The sequence below is a fragment of the Caretta caretta genome, chromosome 6 (genome assembly GCF_965140235.1).
Source record: "Caretta caretta isolate rCarCar2 chromosome 6, rCarCar1.hap1, whole genome shotgun sequence".
NCBI lineage: Eukaryota > Metazoa > Chordata > Testudines > Cheloniidae > Caretta > Caretta caretta.
The window spans coordinates 63,587,001-63,608,970 of record NC_134211.1 but is presented as its reverse complement, the minus strand read 5'-3'; the positions used below and the strand labels follow the sequence as shown (position 1 = coordinate 63,608,970).

The 21,970-nt window shown below is 43.2% G+C and overlaps 1 protein-coding gene across 1 annotated transcript in view; it reads right to left on the bottom strand.

Annotated features, from left to right (window-relative positions):
- Positions 1-20,252, bottom strand: part of SUSD6 (sushi domain containing 6) — a 112,517-nt gene extending 92,265 nt beyond the window's left edge. The window contains exon 1 of the mRNA XM_048853171.2: positions 19,924-20,252. The gene's annotated coding sequence lies outside the window, so the exon portion shown is untranslated. The remainder of the gene's footprint in view (positions 1-19,923) is intronic.
- Positions 20,253-21,970: the final 1,718 nt, after the last annotated feature.

Here is a 21,970-nt window from a genome sequence, read left to right as displayed (position 1 = left end):
GGTGGGGGAGGGGGCCACAGGCACATGGGAGGGTCACGTGAATGTAATGCTAATGTAAGCGTCAGATTGACAGCCCTGCAGACTGGTACGGTCACAGAACAGGTACAGCAGGCAACACAGGCTTCCCCACACACCTGCCTCAAGCCTCACCTGAAGGAACAGGTCAGTCTGCATAACTCGTTCAACCCTTGGCCTTTTTACTCACACTCCAAGATGAACAAATACATCCCAGTTTTGACAGATCAGTGAAGTGGACAAGTGTCTAGTTGCCAGTACAGTCCAACTTCCCACCTTCTCACAAACACATTGTGTAAAAGATCACGAAGAGCAATACCTTTGCCACTATCAATCTGTACTGGATTCTAACCTGCAACACTATATCCCATTACCAGTTGCCTAGACCCATCCACTCCCCAGAACAGCAAGTGTATGTTTTGAGAGAGCGCGCACATGCACACACACGCGCTACAGGTAAATCTAGTTGAGCGTTACAGCAAAAAAAGAGAAAGTTGCAGCACACGAAGAACCGACAAGCTCACAGTTTCAGTTAATGAAAGGAGAGGTCCTGGCACACAATACTTTCATTCACATAAAGTTGCTTGCAATGGGAAAACATAAGTCATATATCCTTTTACAATAAAAGTTGTTCAGAACCATTGAATAACTTATCTAATAGCTTAAAATCAGTAAAAATTACACTGGTTCCATTACACTGGGTATATACATCTATCATGGCCATTGCAAACAGCTTTACATATGCACATATCCTTCCACTCAAACCAGGCACTGGCTTGGGATTTACATGAATTTTTATCTGTTTTTTGGCTCACAACAAGAACCTAACCAGCCAGTCATTCTTTGCCTAAGGAAACAGGCAGGTGAAATCTCCCCTGGGCACCAAACAGGCAATTTCTTTTGACTAATTTATATTAGTTTTAAAAGTCATCCCAAAATAGCCCCTGGTACTCCCTCTCATGTGCTGCGTGTCCCAGCACTTCATTTTGAAAAGAGAATGCTGCCATGAAAATAAAAAACAAATCTACACAGAGGAGTGGAGATTTAAAATAGGGTTCTCCAATTTCTTCACATCACAGAGAGTCCTAAAAGTAATGTAAATTTTCCTGCTTTAAACTGATAGTTACAGTAGATTACTGGGACACAAAACACTTATTGAAGGCATAGGTCAAAGAGCCTTACAGGAAACTTCAAATAGAATGGTCTCAGAGATGTTTCTGCTTATGTACCATATTTCCCTGTATTCTCTCCTCTTTCCTTATTACCCACAGGATATTTTGTTTCTGAAGAGTTCAACTGCTCCCCATTACTTGAAATCATGATCCTCCATTTGAAAGATAATTAGTTGTGGAATTGTTTAGAATCTCTTCAATCAAAGCTTAAAACTTTAGGTGGGACAGCTGGAGATGTAGTCTTTCACACATGAAAAATCCAGTTTTCAAACACCATTGTCCCTCATAATTAACACACCCAGAGGAAGAGAAATAGCTATAAGGTGGTAATATTTTAGAATAATTGCTTCTAATTACAAAAAACCCACTAATGGAATGCTAAAAATTACTCAATATAAATAGGTGAAGTACAAGATATACCTTCTCTAAAAGTGCCATGCACATACCAGTTGAGAATAAAAAAATACACACACACTTACTAGTTTTTATTTTCAAGTTACCATGGGACTGGACATTTTCTGGGGTTTAATGATGGGCTGGGGATAACTGCCTTCACCTAGGCCATTAAGATAGCCTATCATTTAATCCATACTAAATGCAGTACTCCACAATTAATTATTACCAGTGTTTTTCAAAGGTATCTAAAAAGTGTCAGCTGAGCCAAAGGGGTGAGGGGGAAGCTATTCATTCTGTTTAGCATTGCCCTTGAATTTCCTACTCACTCCTACCACCTCTGCAGTGGCAGCCACATCATCAGATGTTAATGCTGGTCATCAATAAGTCTTGGAACTCTGGGGGAGTTCCAAAAGACTGGAAGAAAGCTAGTGTCGTGACAATTTTTTTTTTTTTTAAATTTAGGGTAAATGGGATGACCTGGGTAATTAACGGCCTGTCAGCCTGTTATCGATCACAGCCAAGATAATGGAGCAGCTGATATATGACTCGATTAATAAAGAATTAAATGAGGGTAATAAAATTAATGCAAACCAACATGGGTTTAAGGAGAATAGATCCTCTCAAACCAAACTTCATTTTTTTTTTTTAATGAGATTACAAGTTTGGTTGATAAAGGTAACAGAGTAGACATAATATACTTGGATTTCTGTAAGGCATTTGGCTGGGTACCAAACAATGTTTTAACTAAAAAACTAGAATATAAAATTAACATGGCACATATTAATGGATTAAAAGCAGGCTAACTGATAGGTCTCAAATGTAACTGTAAACAGGTAATTGTCACTGAGCATGTCACTAGGTGTGTTTCCAGTTGGGTCCCACAGATTATCGGCTTTATGCTATTTAACATTATCGATGATGATTGTATATTTTTTTCCCCCAGGTCATTGATAAAGATTGCAGATGACAAAGACTGGGGGAATAGTAAATAATGAAGAGGACAGGTCACTGATTAAGATATATCTGAGTCATTTAGTAAACTGGTTTCAGAGTAGCAGCCGTGTTAGTCTGTATCTGCAAAAAGAAAAGGAGTACTTGTGGCACCTTAGAGACTAACAATTGTATTTGAGCATAAGCTTTCGTGAGCTACAGCTCACTTCATCGGATGCAAGCAAACTGGGTGCAAGCAAACAATCCAGGTTTGAATAAGGCTAAAAGTAAATGCATATTCTAGGAACAAAGAACATCGGTTATACTTACAGGATGGGGGACTCTTTCAGAGTCACTGCTTCCCAGGATAAAGACTTGGAGGAAGTGGTGGATAACAGCTGAACATGAGTTCCCAGTGTGAGGCTGTGGCCAACATAGCTAATGCTCTCTTGGAATGTATAAACAGGCGAATCTTGAGTAGGAGTAGAAAGATTTTTACCTCTATATATGGCACTGGTGCAACTGCTGCTGAACTCTGTGTCCAGTTCTAGTGCCCACAATTGGAGAAGGTTCAGGGAAGAGCCATGAGACTGACCAAAGAATTAGAAAAACAGCCTTATAGCGATGGATTGCACTCTGAGTCTATTTGGCTTAAAGTGAAAGTTAAGGGGTGACTTGATTACAGTTTAAGTATCTACAGCGGGGGACAAATATTTAATAATTGGCTCTTCAATCTAGCAGTAACATGACCCAATGGCTGAAAGTTGAAGCTAGATATATTCAGACTGGAAATAAGGCATTAATTTTTAACACAGAGTAATTACCCATTGGAACAATTTGCCAAGGGTTGTAGTGATGATTTTTAAATCAAGACTAGATGTTTTCCTAAAAAACACTCTGCTCTAGGAATTATTGTGGGGAAGTTCTCTGGTGTGTGTCACACAGGATGCCAGAGTAGATGATCACAGTGGTCCCTTCTGGCCTTGGAACATATGAAGGTGTGGGGGTAGAAAGATTTGCAATCAACTCCTACCCCCCTTCCTCAACAAGTTAATCCGCAGAAATGATAAACACAGATAAAAACAAGGCAAAGCTATTAAAAGATAAGATGGAGAGGAAAATAATCGGATCATTTCAGTCTATATTGGAATGCCTTGTATTAAGTACATCTTCAGTCTTCTCCTTTCCTTCCCAGCCAGAAATGTAGCTTACAGGTAGGGCCCTTTATTTTCAGTTTTAATTTTATTTAATTTTTCCCTAGATTTTTTCATCTAGATATTTGCCTAGTTTTATAACAAAAACAGATAAAAATCAGTGCAAAAAAATTACTACAATAAAAGCTCTTTTATCCAGCACTTCACAAACCAGCAAGATCTGTAAACTGGCATTTCTGAACTGCACTGAAAGTCCAGTTTATTGTGTGGTTGGTGCGGGGCCGGCAGGGGGCTGAGGCACGGGAAGGGCTGCGGGGTACACTCTGGGAGGAGTTTGGGTGCAGGAAGGGGCTTGGGCAGAGGTGTAGGAGGGACACTCACCTCCAGCAGCTCCCCATCACTTTGCCTCCGTACTGCCTCCCCAAGCGCTGACCCCATTCACCGGGAACCGCGGCCAATGGGAGCTGCGGGGGGCGACGCCTGCAGACAAAGGCAGCATGCCCACTTGCAGAGCCACCTGGCCACGCCTCCACCAGGAGCAGCAGGGACGGGGAGCCACTGAAGGTGAGTGCCCCACCCCATCCAGCACCCCAAGCCCCCTCACATGCCCCAACCCCCTACCCCAAGCTCCCTCCCGGACCCAATGCCCCACAGCCCCTCTCACGCCCCCTTTTAGCGCCATCACCACCCTGCGCTCCAAATCCCTCCCTCTGAGTTAACCGGTATTTTTAATTTACTAGCACCCCCCTTCCCCTAGCATGTCAGTTAAAAAAGCTTTTACTGTAATAATTTTTCTGGGTAAATATCAGGGTTTATTTTGGTGGATGGAAAGATTGGGGGGGAGGGAGTATTCAGTAGATTAATTCTTTGAATTCCGTTCATCAATGTGGTTTGCTGCAGAACTTAAAACAGTACAATGCCACCTCTGAGTTTAAGACAACGATATATCTCTAATCCCCAAATAAAACTTCATTTGAATAAATCATTTACTGTTGTAGACTTAGAACTATTAGCCTACAAATATTTACATTTAATAATTGAGGCACATTATTTGCAGCGCATACACTCAACTTCATCCTTTTCTCCTGTTTTAATTTTTTTTAAAAACCCTTGTGAATATTTTGTGTTCTGAAACGTACTCTGATACAGATTTTCATTTTCTTCCCATTTTAGTGTCTCAAATCTTTGAACAATTATCTGCTAATAGCTTGAAATGTGTAAGTGGTGGGTGAGAGATTCATCACTACGTTCAGATGCGCACACACTTCAGAGATTGCATGCACGCCTGTTTGTTTATTGTGTGTATCTTTCAGACTAATACATAGCCTTACTTCAATAGGCAGCTGTGATATACACAGACTAATGTATTATTGTTTATATATATATAAAAACAATATCTCATCATGCAATATATTGTACTGTTCTAATAAAACAAGTTAGTTTTTATATATTCAAATGACACAAAAGTAGGGTGAAAAATCAGAAAAAACTGAAGAATACTTTCTGTAAAACCTGGGAATTTTTCGGTAAAAATCAGTTTAAACTGAAAACAAAAGGGCTTACTTACAGGTAAAGGATGGTTTAGTTGACTCATTTTAAATGTTAAATTACATTCAAAGTGTTCCTCATTGTATGTCTACGCTTCAGGTTCCACTGTTGACTGCTATGCATTTTCTCTTGGGGGCGGGGAGAAAAAAACCCCAATAATTGCAGCAAGTTAAAATATCAGGATGTCCTATCACACTTGTGCACATCCATTCTGTAAAGCCAAGAGCTACAATAAAACTTCCATAGCACATAGGTCTAGTTACCTTGGTGTGGTCTTTTAAAGGGTAATAAAAGTTTAGAACTCTCACCTTCTGTTGTTCACTCTGGCCAAAGCAAGCAGTAGGCGAAGGGAGAGGAGGAGGGAGGGAAGTTACTTTTGTTTGAGTTTCATCTACTCACATACCTGCATTTTTCAGTTACATGTTCCAACACATAGCAGGAGATACCACTATACTGAATTCTAAACCTAACATGTCTCTCACCTGAGAGCCACTTCTAGTTATAGCTGTCTCCAAAATATTTTTTAAAATTATATTAAAAAAATTCAAAAGTATCAACATGACCTAGAAGCACAAGTCCCACTGATAGTCCATGAGATCTGTGTTCCTAAATCACATAGTTGCTTTTGAAAATCTCACCAGAAGACAATGAAGAATCCAACAAGAGATCTAAAAGCTCAAGTTAGAGCAGTGGTTCTCAACCAGGGGTATACACATGTACCCCATGGGGTATGCAGAGGTGTTCCAGGAGGTACATCAACTCATCTAGATATTTTCCTAGTTTTACTGTTATGTTGGATCATATTAAAGAAGTTCTGTATTAAAATCACAAATAAGTTTGATTCCCCATAATTAGTAATACCCTGGAATTTAAACTAAGAGGTCTCTTGGTCTCTTATTTTTACTGTCTCTCTCCCTCTGTGTGAAACTTGCAAGCTGCTAATTCTGTTAGTACAGATTTAATAATTTTATTAAGATGATGTTGAAGTAAAAAGAAAATGGTACAGAGTTTAAGCATAGTTTCTGGTTATCAGGGAATAAGGTACAGATTATCAAAGGGTGCGAAATTCGGTGTACGTACGGTTTACGAACGGGTGGCGTAACGAATACATAATCTGCAATCTCCCCAATTGGGGGTAAAAGTTTAACATGTCAAAGTACACACATTGAGATATGGGGGTATGTTGTCCATATAATGGCTATGTTCGGGTGTGGAGTATAATGAGAGGATACCATGATGAGGATGGATTTACCCTCATTTGGTGGGATTTAATGTTCAGTGAGTTTATGGTTCCAGTTCATATGGTCCAATGGAAAAAGTCTCTCAGTCCCTTTCCCATAGTTGATGCACATTGTCGTACCAGCTCACACCTCCTGGTACTGTCGGTGGCCGGTGATGTGTTCGATGTAGATGTCCCTGGATCATCGGATGGTGTCCGAGACCATGAGGCGCTGCAAGAGCCGTGCGTAGCATCGACCGATCCCACAGGTCCACAGCACAGGCTCGTTGCAGGGGTCCCAAGCGCCCAGGGCTCCGACGATCAGAGCATCCATCTGCACCTTGGGCTTCGCAGAAGGTCAGGGTCCTGTTCTCAAAGGAGACCGTGACGTCGACGAGGATGATCTTTTTCTGGGCCTCGTCGGTGACTACCACGTCAGGTTGCAACTGGCTGTCAATACCGGGGGATGGCGCAGTTCATGGCGACCTCCCCAGGCGCAGTGCGATGGCTTTCACCAGGCAGTTCTGGATGGCATTGTGGCGCAGCTGCCGGGCTCTGGAGCAGGGCTTGCAGCTGCACAGGACATGGGGCAGGGTCTCGTTGGAATAGCCGCACTTCCTGCAACGCTTGTCTCGGTTCCCGTGACGGACGGCTCCGTTGAACTGGACGCAGTTGAGCCGGACACGGTGGATGAACCGCCAGTCGGCAAAACGGGTGAAGCCACCCCTGGCGAGGAAGTGGTTGCTGGCGTCCCATTTGCTGGTCAGTTTGAAGGCTTTACCCTGGTCCGGTTTACGCTTCAGGGTTTCTACGTACAGCGATCCTGCAAGATCTCCTGGATGGTGTCCTTGGGTGTCTGCCGGACACGGAAACCCACTGGCGTGCCAAGGTGCTGGTACGCCTGCCCCTCTGCCAGGGGGATGACGGGCTCGCCCTGGATCTGGAACCCTGTCGTCTGCACTGAGTCCCTTTTGCTGCCGTCCATGTGGAGAGTTGCGCACTTCTCTGCACTGAAGCGGAGCCCCGTCCGATCGGCAGCTCGACTGGTGGCGTCTAGCATACGCTGGAGGTTCTCTGGGTCGTCTGCCGTCAGGACCAGGTCATCCGTGTAAATCAGGACGCTCAGCCTCTCACTGTGGAGGTTGAAGCCATCTGTGCCATTGGAGATTGCTCGCAGCAACGGGTCCATGGCAAGGTTAAAGATGATGGGGCTGAGGGGACAGCCCTGCTTAACTCCGCTCCGGATTGGGATCTTGGCGGTCTCCCCTTCGACCGAGCGAGTGGTGGTGCTGCCTCCCTCGTACACCTCTCGGATCACACGAAGGAAGTTCTCTGGCATCCCAAACTCCTGGAGTGCGGCAAAGATGTGGTGGTGGGGCATGGACCCAAAGGCATTAGCCAGGTCAAGCCATGCTACCGTTCACTGCCTCTGTGCCCTTCTGGCCATTTCGATGGTGGTTTGGAGGACAAAGTTGTGTTCGTGGCAGCCCTCACAGGACATGAAGCCTTTCTGGATGGAGCTGATGGCTCCCCCGCTCACCGACCACTCCGTGATCCTCGATGCCAGGCAGCTGGCATAGAGCTTGTACATCGTGGAGCAGAGGGAGATGGGCCTCCAGTTGCTGGGGTCATCCCGCTCACCCTTCTTCTACACCAGTACTGTCATGGCCTTCTTCCAGGAACTGGGAGTCCAGCAGAATCGCTTGCACTGGTTGAAGAGCGTGGGGAGGACCAGGCAGCCAGGATCTCGCTTTTTCAGGAGGCTGTAGGGGATGCAGTCTTTCCCAGGAGCTGTGTTTTTTGTTTTTGAGAGTCTGGCCATCACTTCCTTGGGCATATAGTCAGTTTCCAGGGCACCTGCTTCGTCGACACGGGGCAGGGGGTGGAGGCACTCTGGGCACTGTGCATCATTCTGAGCTATGCAATCGAATACCTCCTTGAAGTAGCTGTAGAGACGCTCAGATGCGATCGTGCAGTAGGGTGAGGGCCAGTCTAGGATCTCCCTCATGGCCTTGGAGTGGTTTGCCCAGTAAAGCTTTTGGATCCTTGAAGCCGCTGCTGGATCATAGCGGAGGCTGGCATCCCTATTTCTGGCTCCCCTGGTGGTGGTGGTGTGGTTTGGAGCAGGCGTTCTCCTGGTTCGAACTTCTCCCATCTAAGACAGGGTGTCAAGGTTCCTCCCCCACTCTGAACTCTAGGGTACAGATGTGGGGACCTGCATGAAAACGTCCTAAGCTTACTTTTACCAGCTTAGGTTAAAACTTCCCCAAGGTACAAACTATATCACCCTTTGCCCTTGGACTTTTGCTGCCACCACCAAACGTTTAACCGGTTACTGGGAAAGAGTTGTTTGGAAACGTATTTCCCCCCAAAATGCTCCCAAACCTTGCACCCCACTTCCTGGGGAAGGTTTGGTAAAAATCCTCACCAATTTGCATAGGTGAACACAGACCCAAACCCTTGGATCTTAAGAACAATTAAAAAGCATTCAGTTTCTGAAAAGAAGAATTTTAAAAGAAGTAAAAAGAATCTCCTCTGTAAAATCAGGATGGTAAATAACTTACAGGGTAATTAGATTCAAAACAGAGAATCCCTCTAGGCAAAACCTTAAGTTACAAAAAGACACAAAGATAGGAATATCCATTCCTTTCAGCACAGCTTATTTCCTCATCCATTTAAAGAAATCATAATCTAACGCATATCTAGCTAGATTACTTACTAAGTTTTAAGACTCCATTCCTGTTCTGTCCCCGGCAAAAGCATCACCCAGACAGACCGAGACCCTTTGTTTCTCCCCCCCTCCAGCTTTGAAAGCATCTGGTCATTTTGGTCAGCTGCCGGCGAGGTTATCCTAGCTTCTTAACCCTTTACAGGTGAAAGGGTTTTTCAAGGTGTTGACCCTTCCCTTTATATTTATGACACAGGGTCTGTTCTCAAAGCAATACTTTATAACAACAGAAACAGCACACACAGAGACTCCCGGCCCTTTTGTTGTATTTATCTCGCTTTGTAAACAATTGTGATTAAACATAGAGACAGAGGATGTATGTAGATGGATGGTTGGTGTGGATAAGAACTGAATGATCAGAGAGTGCCAGCTTAAGAATCCAGTGTCCATCAGCCGAAGAAGGCGTCAAGTGGAAACAACCAGAGGACCCCCGGAGGGCAGACTGGAATCCACCCAATAGCCTCAAGGATGGGAGAACCAAAGAACAAGACAACATCTGGCAGCGCAGAGCCATCAGGAATGTGCCATCTGCTGATTGATTCAGCAACAGCATGATGAAGCAATTCCCATAGACAGGCATAGGAATAAATTCCTATAAAAATGGACTCTAGAAAGTGAGAACTTTGGGGTCTGATTCTGCAAAACAACTTCCAGGAGCATCAGATGAGCATCTGACAAGGTCCTGCTCCCTCCTCATGTCCAAGCCATCTGGCCAGTGGCTTGGCACGAGCAACTCTAAGGCTGGTAACTATGATAGCAACCTTGCAGAACCGTGTGCGTGTGAGAATAAATATGAAATTGAATGGAATGTTATAGCTATAACTGCTTACTATGATTCTTTCTGTATTCACAATGAATGTGGCATTTTGTCTTTTCCCCTTTAATAAGATCCTGCTTGTTTTTATTTTATTGGTGTAACATTAAAACAGGCTACGTAAAAAGCACTAGCAAAGTTAGCACAAACTAAAATTTCATACAGACAATGACTTGTTTATACTGCTCAACATACTATACACTGAAATTAAAGTACAATATTTATATTCCAGTTATTTTATAATTATATGTAAAAATGAGAATGTAAGCACCAGGGAGAAGTAAAAAGCAGGCACGCATAGGCTGTGAATACATAAGGGATAAGAATCAGAGGAACAGCCATGTTAGTCTATATCCACAAAAACAACGAGGAGTCCAGTGGCACCTTAAAGACTAACAGATTTATTTGGGCATAAGTTTTTGTGAGTAAAAAACCCACTTCTTCAGATGCATGGAGTGAAAGTTACAGATGTAGGCATAAATATAAACTGACACATGAAGAGAAGGGAGTTACCTTACAAGTGGAGAATCAGTGCTGACAGTGCCAATTCAGTCAGGGTGAATGTGGTCCACGAGTAGTCCACTCCGATTGAATTGGCACTGTCAACAGTGGCAACTCCCTTCTCTTTGTGTGTCACTATATTTATGCCTGCAGCTGTAATTTTCTACTCCATGCATCTGAAGAAGTGGGCTTTTACCCACGAAAGCTTATGCCCAAAAAAATCTGTTAGTCTTTAAGGTGCCACTGGACTCCTCGTTGCTTTTATAAGGGATAAGAGTGTACATTTGCATAGAATGGAACCTATCGCTGAACGAGTAGTAGAAATTGTTACATAAAGTAACTGGGGAACATGAACTATGGAGGTACATTTTAGATGCAGGCCTGTGTCACAGAATTCAGCACTCAATTTCAAATTCCCTCAGCAAGTTTTCTGGAGGGGCAAAGAGTAAATCTAGAGGTACCCATGGAGATACTTGAAATATATTTAAATAGCAAATATTAAAATGAAAGATTATGGGCTAATGATTTGGAAAATATCATTGAGATACAAACCGTTGCAATCTCCCTCCGAAATAGACATTGAAGGGTAAAATTTTCAAGAGCACTTAAGGCCCACCAAAAAGTCCATGGGACTTAAGTGCTCTTGAAGATTTGACCCAAAACTGCTGGACTATACTTCCAATCGCTTTAAAAAGATGAAGAAAAAATCCCCAATCACTTTAGAAAGCTTTTAATCATGCAGCACCAAAACATCTACACTCTTTCAAAACAGGGAGTAAGAGGAACAGACGTTTAACAGTGACTTGCAAAAGGAAAAAAAATTAGGCTTGTGCCTTTTTCTATTTCTGGAAGGTGGATAAAGGAGGCCCAAAGAGCACAAAACCAAAAAAACCAACCTTGCCTTCAAAATACAAGTCTTCTCTACCTTGAAAGATCTGATGGTGAACAGGGAACTAATGCAACGGATACATCATGAGACACAAAAGTGAAAGACGAGCTATGGAGAAGAGAAGAATTTTTAACTCGGGCTGTTTAAAAACTTATGTTTGTTACTACATATTTAACCCCAATGCCTTTGGAACATTCTGAAGCACACAAGACCCCCAAATCAGTCCTCAAGCAAAACCAAGGAACACAAAACTTGATGTGACTGAGATTAAGGCCACCAGGGTCTCCTTTATTCATCAAGAGCAATCACAAAGGAAGCAGCCCCTTCCCCTAATCTGTTAAAAAGCCTCTGCGGGTCACTTAAGAAGCTTGTGCAATTTTTAATAGGCTCTGCTGAAGTGAAACCAGCGCACAGCCCATGAGGTAATCTCCATTGTGGCCTTGTACTCATTACACAGGCATTAACTTTTGGCAATGCAGATCTTCTACAGTGCTGTTCCGGCAATATCGTGAAGCAGCAGTGCTAGAGTATCCCAAAAGCTCTTGCCTTCTCCTTTATCTCTTGCACTATGCACTTCTCACCCCCCTTCCCCACAAGAGAACAGCTGCTTTGAGGTGTATTATGTTGTATATCTTCTGTGAAAAGGTCTTGTATATGGCAGCTTGATCATAGAGGGTCTATACACTGGCAGATAGAACAGTGTGGAATTTATCCAATGTCAGAGCAATGCTTGGACATTTCTTTGTGTTCTCTGCTTTTAAAGAAAAATATCCCAATCTACTTTCACAGAAAGAATAGTATTTTGTCTACAAAAGAGTTACTCGTGAAGTGATGCAACAGTGTGGAAAGATGCAACAGTGTGCAAACAGTGTGTTAAATTTTGAGTCAGTTTCTCTTCTTTGGAAAAAAAACAATATACCCTGAAGCAGCACAGATTGCTAACTAGCCAGTTTAAGTATTTTTCATAGCACGTCAATTTTCTTCTGCTTTTTACCTTTTGGATTACTGGACAGCCACATCTAACATGTGTATTTCTTTATACAGTTTTTCCATCTAAGCAAGCTTCAGGGTATTGGTGTGCTTGTCTAATCTGACATACAACAGGTATTTTGTTTAAGTGGGCTCCACAGTCTAATGGAAATTGACAGCTCTCTCACGATAATTACATTAGCACATGCTTTAATTTAATACCTATTTTTCAAAGACTTTTGAAGATGCAAGTCACCAATAAAAAAAATCAGAAACTATACTTTGAAAAAAAATCAAAGCTCAGATACTTCATTTATTTGCACATTTAAAATACTGCATACAAACAGTAACAGCTTTCATGGCAAGCCAGCCTGAAACAGTTTAAAACCCTTCAGAGTCACATCACAAAGCACAAATTATCTTGTTGAAAGAGACATAAACCTTACTTAAGAGTAAGAACCTCACTGTGCAGCCCTGATACACAGGACCACAACATAAAGAAATTAAGGCTATGTCTACACTGTAGCTGGGAGGTGCAGTTCCCGACAGATAGACTCTCATTGGTTCAGCTCAAGCTAGCGCACTAAAAATTGCACTTGTGGCTGTTGCAGCGTTGGCAGTGGCTCAGGCTACTCACCCAAATCGAAGCCTGCCTGACCCCTTGGATCCAATCTCGAATGGCCTGCCCAAGGTACCATCAGTGCCACAACATCCACAAGGCTATTTTTAGCATGCTAGCTCCAACTGAGCTAGCGCAAGTCCATCCATCCATGATGGGAATCACACCTTCCAGCTGCAATGCAGCCATCCCCTACATCTACGTTACTAAGAGTATTGCAAAAGAAAAAATATTCTAGTTCAAATTTTCACCATCTATTTACCTTAGCCCCAAAATATGTGAGACACAAAAACCAAAACTAAATTTGGTTACTTTTGCTTCCTATCTATATTCAATTTCACTTCATCCTCCTAAAGTGGTTTAAATGCAGTTTTGTAAACTAAAAAACAAAAAAGAAAAAAGTGACGCAGTGAAAGCGTTTAGATGCTCAAATACATTAGGATTTTATAAAACTTAAGATGGGGAGCTAAAACTAGTTAGTCTACTTCCTTCATTAGGGATTACCTTAAAATGGTGCACTGCAAGTCCAACTGCCTCTTTAAAAAGTGGACTTTTTCTACCAAGCTTGCAGCCAATGTTAATGTAAACTAAGAGCTTCACAAGGAACTCAGACTGAAGTGGATGTCTTCTGATGTACAAGTGCTTCCAGAAGCAAATTTCACTTCACTGTGCCCTATCAGCTTTGTCTTGTGTACAAGGTTATTGTCAGAGAGGTGATGGCCAAGTAATACCACTACATTCCACTTATGCACACTTGCATTAGGGAAGAGGATTTACTGGTGGATGGGCTGGTTTCCAGGATAGAAATCCCCCTTGAGGAATTACTGAAGTGGCATGAGACACACTGATCCTTTCTGCAGTGAATAAGGTTCTCAGTGCTATACTTTGCTTCCAGAGCCTGGCCATCTTTCACACTTGTGAAGTGAAAGGTGCAGGCAATGGGGCGGACAAAGAGACAGGAGTCACTTCACATCTAACTTCTGAGACTATATGTTTTCAGAGAGCCCCTTAGTTAATACTGCTGCATTGCACAACAAATCCTATTGATTACAGCTAAACAGGCCAGGCTTCCACTGCCATCTGGCTGGCCCTCCTTGGGAGGGACTCTCACTTCCTAGACAATGCAGGGTATCAAGACACATGGTCTGGCATGGAGCAAAGAGGTAAAACTCAAAGCATGTTTAAAGTGTTACTGCCAACCGATTTTTGTTACTAGCAATGCTAGGTTAATTCTGAAACTACAGGACTATTTGTGTTCTGTGCAAATATCCTGTTTGAGGACTGCAGCACAAAGGCAGATGAACAACACTAACAGCTTCCTGTTTTTACTCATGCTTTTATTCAACCAACAGCGGCCAAGTTAGCAGGTTCCACTTCTCGGTGCACAGGCGAGTCTACTTCCTGTAGAAGTAAACTTCACAAAGCTGTTCCCTACTTAAGAATGATTCCACAACTGCTCCGCACACAAGTCTTCCACTGAAGTCAAAGGGAATTCTACTTGTGAAGCTGCTATAGAATCAGAACCAATACTACAGGCCTCGCAAACAGACACAATGAAAAGCGAACAAAAACACATGGCATATTTAAGAGTTACTCACCCACCACAAGTTCTAGTACAGCGGCCAGTTACATTAGTATAAATCCAAAGTAATTCCATCTATATCCAGAATTACTTCAAGATCTGAATGTGAGAGAGACTAGAATTTAACTCTATATGTTTAAAAAGCGGAACTTGACATTTACAACCAACATTTATTCAGCCAGCCGTGACAACCCCCATGAGTTTTTAAAAGGGATCTGCAATGTGTGAAAGATCTCCTAAATAACTTACCAGAAGCACCTTGACTGCATTTATTTGGCTAGATATAGGAAAATCTGTATAGAGCTTTTTCCTTGACTTTATTATGCTTGTATTGTTCCCCCCGTCCATACTGAGATGTGTGCTTTTCTTTAAATATAGGCTTTTAAAAGAGTAACAAATAAGAATGTCAGTGCCCTGCTGTCACAGGCTGGCTGATAATTTAAGGGGAGTTGGACCCAACCTCACCTGTGAGTGGTCAATTACTTCCCCAGCTGAGACTGATCAGCTAGAAACATATTTAAAAGCCAGCAAGTAGGCCAGTCAGGAGAGAGCTGGAGGGGGTAGGACAGTTCCTGCAGTAGACTCTTGGGTAGTGGGAAAGAGCTACAGGAAACAAGTTGGCTCCTGTGGCAGGCCATTGCTCTCAGAAAAGTGGCCCATAGAGAAGATAGGCCCCTGCAGCAGACCCTGGGTTATGGAGAGGGGACAGCTGATGTGCTGTTCTAATTCTGTATTCTATAGAAACAAAGCTGAAGCCCTGAGAAAAAGACCTGAAGCAAACGGAGGCAGTGATGTCAGCCCTTTCTGGGTTGAGGGAACAGGCCAGAAGCCCACACCTGCCTTCTCACAAGAACCACAGAGGCCACAGTGATGGATGTAGTATAAATACAAAGAGATTTAAGGAGGAATGGTGCAACATGAACAACTACGAACACACACAGAACCCTGGGTTTGTTGTTGGAGGATCACACAGCTGAGAAAGAGGTTATTAATAGCATAGTATCTTACTTTTTGGAGAGCTGAAAAGATTCTCAGGGTTAGGAGAAACAGTTAAACGTTGGGACTGGATTGCTCATGGGAGACTGAGCCTTTCACTTCTAAATCACCATGCTGAATGCAAGACAAGCTCCTAGTGATCAAAATAGTTACTATTATCTGCTGTTCAGTGGTCTACATGAAATAAGGCATCAGTCTTAGTCCCATTCTGAGCCAGCATCACATGCCACAACTGACATTAGACATCATGTTTCAGAGTAACAGCCATGTTAGTCTGTATTCGCAAAAAGAAAAGGAGTACTTGTGGCACCTTAGAGACTAAGCTTATGCTCAAATAAATTAAACATCATCTGTGTCAGTCTCAGCAGAGAGACAAAGAACTGAATGGCTCATGGAGACTCTCCCTCGAAGTGATCCCTCAGGCCAGGGCTGAGTCACACTGATGAGCATGCAAGGGAGGTGGGGGTCATAGTGGAACTTTGTGCTACAACTGTTCTGTGGTCAGAAAACTTCTGGCTCAGTACCTTTCAACAACACTAAATTCACTTTAAAAAAAAATTTGTAAACAAAATATTTCGAGGATACGTTCATTTTGGCAGTGGCCTTTTAAATAAAAGTCTCAATTTCCTTGTCATAAACCAGGTTTTCTTCAGTTGGAAGTATTATATAATTACAGGTTTCAGAGTAGCAGCCATGTTAGTCTGTATCCGCAAAATGAAAAGGAGGACTGGTGGCAACTTAGAAACTAACCAATTTATCTGAGCATAAGCTTTCATGAGCTATAGCTCACTTCATCGGATGCATTCGATGAAGTGAGCTGTAGCTCACAAAAGCTTATGCTCAAATAAATTGGTTAGTCTCTAAGGTGCCACAAGTCCTCCTTTTCTTATTATATAATTGTAGCTCACTTTTAAAGTGGGTTCAGGTATACCTTCTTCCCCAAAAAACCCACTGCCAATTTTCTGGAGATTTAGAAATTGCATTTTCCAATTTTTTATTTTTTTTAAAGTGTTGTTCTCTCCCTTACTGCTGTGTAAGAGGTCAATGCAACAGGAAAAAAACTGGCTTAACAGAGTGCTGACAATTGCACAGTTATTTTTTACTCAAACTTTCAGTTACAGTAATCTTTGACATGAATTGTAACAATATCAGGTTTAAAAAAAAATCGGAAGTGTGATTTTTAAGTTGCCAGTGTCCCTTCAATCTCCTGTATAGCCATAAATTATGATGCCACAAAGAATTTTTACCTCTGCATAGATATAAGTGGAAGAAACAGTGGGTGGGGAAAGAAAAAAAAGGCAGAAACCTGTTTGTAAATCTGCTTCTAAACTAGTCATCTGAAGGATCAGCCATCAACTGCTAACACAAAACCATATTTATGCTTGTATTACATGCCGCTTAACCTTCGAGAATCGAAGTTTAATATGCAAATCATCTTCTGCTTAGTGGTTTTGTCTCCTCTTAATGAGCACAGACACACTACAAGACCCAGCTACAGATGCGGATTGAGGGGAGAAACCCTCCCTTTTCTGTACACTGCCTGGGCAATTCCTCAGTTTGCTGAGAATAACCATTACACTTCTGCTTTAGCACTGGAAAAAGGAAGCAAGTATTAAAGGTTTTATTACAAGAGAGGAGACAAGGTAATCATCCTCCCAGTTCTGACGCAGGATGTAAGCAGTAAGCTGGTGTCTGATGTCTTTAGCACAGCCTGAGAAAAGGGCTGAACAACTGAGAGTAAAGATGCCTTGGAACTGAACCAGAAATTTTGAGCTTAGTCTCACTGCATGAAAAATTAAAAAAACCTCTTCCTAAATGGTAATAAAGAACCTTTTCCTATTGTTCTTACTGAAACTCTCCTGAACAAACTGCATCTGTCAAAAAACAAAACAAAAAACACACAGGAATACTGTGAAAAGACACTGCTGCCAAGAGACGCACTATTACACAATAGCATTTATGGGAACACACACACAAAGCCACCAGGAAGTACGAGTAGACAAGTCCTCTCAGTTTCTCCATTCTTTGCAATTCTAAACACGTCAGAAATGTAGGATGAAAATATTCTGAAACCTCCCACCCCATGCCACAACCAAATAAAAGCTACACTATAAATAAAAGCCATCCAGTCACAATAATTAAGCCTCCCAAAAGAATAAACCCATTCAAAACCATGTATATTTGTTGAGACCTATTTAAAGGAACATGATCATTCAAAAATATTTTTTTTAAAACCCAGGAGTCACTAGTAATGAGATATTATAACAATCATTTGTTTGTGTTATTTACTTTTCTCCATTTCTCTTATACTGGATCCTAAATACGGGTCAGTTTCACTTTTGTTGCAGCTTCTTTCCACCTACTGGTTCTTATATTACAAGCTTGTAATAGTTGTTACAAATTCTTTAGGGGATATTTATAACCAACTAAAAACTTATGACCTATTTGTTATAAACACCACCTAAAATGTTACGCCTAAACTCTGCCAGTGCTTTGTATGTTTGTATAGTGCCTAGCACGATGATGCCCTGGCCTCAAGGTACTACTGCAATACAGATAAATACAGTACTAGAGAAACCTATTGGGCCCCCACCCTAACTGAACTCAAATTTCACATAAGGAGGTGGAAGTTGTCAGATCTGTTTGACCAGCTAAATCATTTAAATTAATAAATAACTCAGCTCCCCTATAGCATTTTCCATCAGTAGATTTCAATGCACATCAATAATCTCTACAGAAGACAGGGAATACCAATTTACAGGAATGAGATTTAAAATTGTTCTATACATGTATCAATATCTTATTGCCCAAGATAAGGTATTCAAGAGGTCTCCCTGACACTAGAAAGGATTCTGAAAGGCTGACCAGGATAACTTTAGAGATAGTAGACTAGTAAGAAAATTCAACTTAAAATTGTTAATTATTTATATAGCACAGTAAATATAAAGAGTGCTTAACCTACACGTCTGTGTTAATTTTTAAAACATTACATAATGGAACTAATCAAAAGTCATCAAATGCATTAATCATTTTCTTCTATTACTCACTAGTTGCAGACCTCCATTCCAAAGTCTGTCTATAAAAATTTTAGGGAAGACAGACCAAAGGCGGCAGTTAAGTTTCCCTTGGCAGGGAAGGAAAGTGCGATAATTGTTTCTGTTGTATGTGGTAAATTAATTACAGAATGTATTAACTAGCAACTAGCAGGCTGACTTGTTAGGAATCAAGATCAACATGCTGTCTGCATTCCATGATTAACAAACAATTCCGATGTCAAGTTTCATGGAAGAGGGGTTTTGTTGCAGCAGAGAGGTGCAAACACTTTTATTCTAGCAATTAACTTTTGATCCCACTTGCTCTTTTCATTAGCTGCTCCCACCCTTTTCTATTTAACAAATTATTTTAAATCTAGCCTCACACAGAAACTGGCAGAACAGAACTAAAATTAGTATTTAGTACCAATACAAACAAGCATTTTTGTTTTTCAGGAAGTGGCTAGTGAGCAAGAATACTACATTCAAATAGAGCAAAACGCAAACAAAGAATTTTTAAAAGAAGTGACAATTTTCAAGAAGGAGACAGCAGTGAGACAGAGTTTCAACTTTACTCAGGAAATACACCATTTCTGAAATATCACCCAAGCAGTCTGCTGCTGGAGACACAAAGGAACTAAACACTACCAAGACCTACAAAGTTTGTTTCGCCACAGAGCTTTTTCTGTCTCTCTCCACCAATTTCCACGGTAAAAAATTAAAAGAAAAAGCTTTTCTTTCACAGACGTCAGAAACAGAAAAGATCTATGAGGTCATCTAGTCCATTCCTAGGGGACATTGTAGGATTGGTCTGTCAGACGCTTTGTCCAGGGTAGTTTTAGAAGACTCAAGCAATGGGATTTCCCCATTTTCCTTGGGAGCCGACCCCACAACCAACGGGGCAAATGTGATCCTCAGTTATAGTCATCCAACCCCAATGAACTCAGAAAGAGATCCTGCTGTCACGTACTCCCCACACCTGGCCCAACTCCTAGTTACACCCCTTGGTACCCACGGGAGCAGATCTGGCACATTTAAGCCGCAGCTCCCCGGGCGCCCTTCCAGGCAGCAGCTCTCCCTCTTCAATGACAGCTGAGGCTGGCACATCAGAGCAGGGACTGCGTGGAAGCGGGGCGGTCCCGAGAGGCTAGTGACAGGTCCCGGCGCCCAGGAAGGTCCCCGATCTCTAGCCAAGTGCTTTCGCGCTGCGAGCTCAGAAGGCCGAGGGGCGTGCGGGCAAGGGGGAGCCCGCCCGCCGGCCCCGGAGATTTCAGCGCTCACCCCAGCGCCAGGCACGTGCCTGTCCGGGGCTGGCACCGAACACCCCACCCCACCGTACGCCCCTGGGAGGCAACTCACCCAGCAGCTCCGTGGCAGGTCACCGGGCGAAGGCGGCGGCGGCAGCCGGCTCCCCTCCCCCCCCGCCTCCGAGGCGCTGGCAGGCTGGGCTGCGGCAAGGCCCGCGTGCCCTTGGCTGTCTGGCTCTGGGAGGGAGGCGGGGTGCAGAGCCTGTCGCAGGGCTCGCGGAACGGACCATTCGCGGCCGCAGACGGATACAAAGTAGCAGCAGAACGTCCCGTCTGCACCAGCGTCTCGCGAGCCGCCGAGAGCGCGAGGCTCCTGCTGCCCCCGCCCTCTCCCCGCCGGCTCAGCCGCCCGCGTGCCCCCGCCTGCGCTCTCGCGCTAGCTCACTTCGAGCGCCGGCCGGGGAGAAGAGAGGAAGGGGGCGGGGCTGAACCTTAAAGGGGCAGAGCCTGGCCCGCCCACCAGCGGAGAGGCAGGGCTGAGGCAGCGCAGGGAACCGCGCGGGCCGGGCCAGCGGCGCCTCTGGGCGGGCGGACGCCAAAGGGCCCGGCCAGGTGGAATCCCTGCCGCACCCCAGCTGCAGAAGGGTGATACCCGCTCAGCTGCCATTGCCCAGCCTCCACTTAGCACAGCGCCCTGCACCCAGGAGCGGCACGGGGGCTACCCAATTGTGGGAGCAGGCTGCTACTGTCCCCAGCGGCCGGGTCTGGCCACACTGCATTGCAAACCCAGCTCCGTGGGACTCGGGCTTGTGGACTGGATGTCTCTAAGCCCGCACTTGAGACTCCACACTGCTTCCTAAACCCAGGTTTACAATTGCTGCACCTGGTTTTCACAGCCAAGAAAACATATCCATGCTGCACTACACAGTCCCTCTGACTCAGGTCCACGGCTTGAGCTGCATCCATGCTGCAAAATGACAGGGCTTGGACCCAAGCCACAGAGGGACTTAGGCTCTTACCCATCCCCCTACCAAGCACCGAAGCCCTGGGGCGGAGTGCTTGCTGACCCCAGTCAGACTAATTTGTGTGTGGACAGAAGTGGGGCATGGGCTCAAACCTGAGTTAGAGCCCAGGCATAGCATGCAGCGTAGACATACCCTATGAATTCAGGTTTCAGAGTAGCAGCCGTGTTAGGCTGTATCCACAAAAAGAACAGGAAGACTTGTGGCTCCTTAGAGACTAACCAATTTATTTGAGCATAAGCTTTCGTGAGCTACAGCTCACTTCAGCATCCGATGAAGTGAGCTGGAGCTCATGAAAGCTTACGCTCAAATAAATTGGTTAGTCTCTAAGGTGCCACAAGTACTCCTTCTGTACTAATTCTTCCTGTGAATTCAGCCTCACACCACCACTGCAAAGCATCATCAACCCTATTTTAAATGTGGAAATGGAGAATGCTGTTTGGGGTTTTTTTGCATTTAGTTTAAGTCTACTAAGTTTAAGTCAGTTACTTTCTGGTTCTAGTAAGTTTCATTTCTTCCTGCTGTAACTCAGTCTTGAAGGATTTCAGCTTCAAAACACTCCCAGTATTATTTTAAAATGCTAACCAAAACAAATATTTTTTCTTGACTTTTTACTTCCTAAATTATACGAAAACATTTATACTGATAAGATTTGGTAAAAAAATATTTTAATCAAAAGGTAATATCTGAGCCTACACTACATTAAAAGAAATAATACTACCCCTTTAAAAATCCAAGCTAATTTATACCAAGAGCCTTGTCACAGTAACTATCTATTTTTATTCATGATTCTAGTTATGTGGATTCTAGGAACAGAGAAATTCAAACAGTGATCACATTTGTAAATAGGAACACATCTATGTATTTAACCTAAATTTTGTATTTCTCTGTTGCTACTTAGTTCAAATAGATCTCGACCCTTGTCTTTGTAATCACTGTACACATTTCGTCACACTGCATTAGCCACCTTTGTAAACTGTATCTTCTCTGTAATGTACAAGCTAGACTTCCTCAGCCTCAGTTGGTATATGACCTACATAACTGATCAATTTAGTAGCTCTTTTCCAAAACTCCTTCACAATTTACACCCCCTTAAAGGACCAGTGCCCCAAACTGGACCCACTATTCCAGGTGGGG